This window comes from Branchiostoma belcheri, unplaced genomic scaffold (genome assembly GCF_001625305.1).
Source record: "Branchiostoma belcheri isolate BF01 breed outbred unplaced genomic scaffold, Haploidv18h27 scaffold211, whole genome shotgun sequence".
Taxonomy (NCBI): Eukaryota; Metazoa; Chordata; class Leptocardii; order Amphioxiformes; family Branchiostomatidae; genus Branchiostoma; species Branchiostoma belcheri.
The window spans coordinates 83,778-87,562 of NW_017803614.1; positions in this window are offsets into that span (position 1 = coordinate 83,778).

The window sequence follows — 3,785 nt, forward strand, 5'->3', positions numbered from 1 at the left end:
TATAAAACACTCATTACATTACGTGTTAAGGTCAACTCATTTAGGAGTTTTACAATGTAGGGCAAATCACTGGGCGAAAAGGCCTCGGATGCAGCAGGATCCCAAGGATCCCAATTTGCATCACCGTACGGATGCTGCGCAGATCCCTATATATGTATAAGAATCCCCAGAATTTCGGATCCACACACATCCATAACGCATACGTATGCATCCGTAACTCGCAGCGGATACAGATGCGGCATTCGTAAGGGTACTTACTTTGCAGCGGATGCAGACACGGTATGCGTATGGATACTTACTGGTTACGTATACTTAAGAAACAATACGTTGTTAGGATAGGAACATGCCACATCTTTAGGGGTCATATCCTGCCATATTTTTTTTTACCTCGGATACCACCGTTTGTAAAATAAATATGAGGGTCTACATGGGGGATCTTGACAACGGTTAACGATAAGTTCAGCGAGGTCGACAACGCTAGACGGTAAATTCAGGACGGTTGGTAACGCTTAACGGTAAATGGATGTGCATGTTCTTTGTCACACGGCAGATAAGGGTACCTGAATGTGCTGTTTTATTAGCATGGCCTAGAAGTATGAAGCGCTCATAACACCAGCGCCCGGCCCCTCCTGGTTCCCGAGTGCTTCCACTAATGTTTGAAGGGGCGCAGAGTTTTAGGCGGGAGCGTTAGAGGCCCTCGCGATGAAGGGGACCCAGAGGTACGGCCCCCCCGGGACATTTTGTAAAACCTTCAACAAGAGTCCGTATGACACAGATCTCCGTGAAGTAATGATTACTCCGCGAAGGAATACCTCCTGGCGGAATATTGATGGTAGACGGTTTTCTAGAGTTCGCAGTCAAAACACCGGGTTCACACCAATGCAGCAAGGGGATGGCGAGTTACATCCTCCCATGGCAGGGGCAGCGGCTCCGAATTCCTTCTCCACCCCTACCCCTGCCGTATTACATGGCATCTTCTACTCTACGACCCGATTCCAGGGACACGCTCTCAGCCAATCACGTATCACAGAGAAAATCTTCAACGCACTTTACATTAATATTTATGAGATGCGCTAGCTATCGGAACCAATCATGTCGGCTATTCAGTGACAAATAAAAACAAACATGGCGTCGTCTCGGGAAGAGAACTTTTGCGATGCAGGCCGCTGCGGGCGTCGGCGGGGCGCTAGCGTGTGCTGGAGGCTGCGCGCGGATCCCGCCGAGCACGGGGAAGGTGTTAACTCGGTGACTTTGCCCCGCACGGCCTCCCCAACGCGTTAACGGGCTCGTCACCGGGCGGCGGCGGAGTCGCCGGCGGGGAGGGTGACGTCCCTTCGCCGCCCAAGTCAGAAATGGGGTCATGCCAAATAAGGCAAGCTCATGAATATTAATATTCCTCGGGTCGTAGAGTAGAAGATGCCATGTAATACGGCAGGGGTATAGGGGTGGAGAAGGAATTCGGAGCCGCTGCCCCTGCCATGGGAGGATGGGCGAGTTATAGCTGCGAACACATGGCCAATTTTTTAGCGGTTCGCCATGCCACGACTACCGTTATCAGAACATCTACTTGAAAGAACTGCATAATATCGACGAATACATGGGCTGTACAAACACTCAAAACCCTTTCGTCTCTTTATACCGTGCACTACTATACGGATTAAAAGGTCTTTGTTAGTCTGAGAGTAAACAGAAAATATTCAAACGGCAAAAAACAAACTGAACACACATTAAAGATTCGATTGTGTATACATGGGTACATGTAGGACAAAACATGTAAGTAAAGTGCGGATGAAAAGAAGTTACGTGGAGAGAAGAAGCATGCACAGGTTGTTCTGAGCACGTCCCACACAGAACCAGAAAGGTAAATGGTAGACGGGGACGAAACCATTTCATCGTGGTCATGAACTTACCTTCGTCACAGTTTTTCCATAGGCCCTGGTAGACCGCGGTTAAAGAACACCAGGGACGGTCGTGGTCGACGTTGGTACAGGAATCGTAGGTTATTCCTTGGTACGTAAATGGAAAATGGCACTCCGCGTCTGAAAAATAAGTCAAAGGCATGAGGAGAGCAACTGTTCCGTTCCTGTACCTAAAACTATACCCAACACTTTGAACAAGTCATTAATTATTTGGCTTTTGTATTCGTAGCTGCACATCCTGAAGTCTAGTGACCATCTCTGCCAGGGAATAATTCGGAACAGTATATGGGATGAAATGAGAAGGAACAGAAGAAATATATGGTATGCAGGCCCTCAAATATGTGAGATAATCCATTATACACTGTGTTACGCTTGGTGGCCAGCCTAATAAGGTGTCAAAATGTATTACGCGCCAAAATGTATTATGTATGTCAACAGCTTTGTACTTCCGTCAACATCTTGCCCGTCTGCTAGTATTAATATACACCACAAAGAGGTGGCTAGACAAGCGCAGTTAACACCTACATGTGGGCTGCCGTATTGTCTACCAATCAAGACCAACGTCGTTATGCGCATGATTAGAATGGTCATATAAGGCAGAAGGTAGCAAACTCAGTCAGTCAGTGGTACACAAGGTCCTGCAAGAGTTACGTCAGTCTGGAGAAAGTCAACCGTGGTTTGTTCTGTGCCACCGAACAAGTAAGTCAGACCCTGTAACTTAGTCTATAAAAGTACACAACGCAATGTTCAATATTTGAGATCATATTCGTCTGGTGAAATATTGCTTGTACTGAGCGATCTGTTAGTACTGGCTGACTATGGTTTGTGTTTTGTAACTGTTTATTGTAACTGGACCCTCCCGAGCTTTCCACAGGTCAAAGCTGTGTCTCTGATTGGCTGACAGCTTGTTAGGCTTCCTGGGCTGGAGGCTCAAATCGAAGCCAGATTGGCAGGGTCTCGTGGCGGTAGGTACTTTTGGGCCGCGCCACTGACCCTGCTCGGGAGGGTGTGTAACTGAGGATAAATGCACTATCCGAGAGCAGAATCCAGAATCCGAATCGTGTTTGCTTCCGGCCTTAATGGAACATATTAGAAGCAAAAGGGCTATTGTTTATATACAACTGGTCACAGGGATACTTGTATTCGTGTTTTTAAAGCGAATTGTGGGTAATCTGCCTGGGGATATCTTGAGTATCCGAATTTGTTTTCTTATGTATTCCTGGGACCACTCCACAGCAGAAGCGAATTGTGGGTAATCTGGGGATTTCTTAAATATCCAAATAAATTCGTTTTCGTACGCATCCACAGGTATAGTCCAAATTGTTGAAATCACAGTCGCCGTAAGAGGGCGCACCCCGTAAATAGCAGTATACTTTACTACATTGTAGTGTTGTTTTTGCGCGTCGCATAAGCAAATGTCTGCTCAGATTCGTGACTGTACTGATTTTTGCTGATTGGAAACTTTGTGAATCAGACAAGAAATTGGTTCACATATAACCTTCGCAGGTATCAAAACCGAGCATATCTCAAAGATCCACTTCTGTATTTTCGCTGGATCCTCAGAGCACTTCCGGCAGCAGCAGTGCTTTGTGGGTAATCTGAGAAAAACCCGAGGGAGGTTCAAACTCAACGGTCACTTTCAGTGACCGCTTGCTTGAGTGTGCGTCCCTCTAGCCATTTCTATCGTCCCGCTGTCCATATATATATATATATCCGCTGCATATAAGTTCAGCAACCACGGCATTGATTGTCAAAGTCTATAGGATACTGACCGTATTAAAACCGATTGGACGCTATGCGCTATCAGTGGCCGAGACAAGGACGAGAGATACACCGGGGACATCGCCCCATACGTCGCCCGGCGAG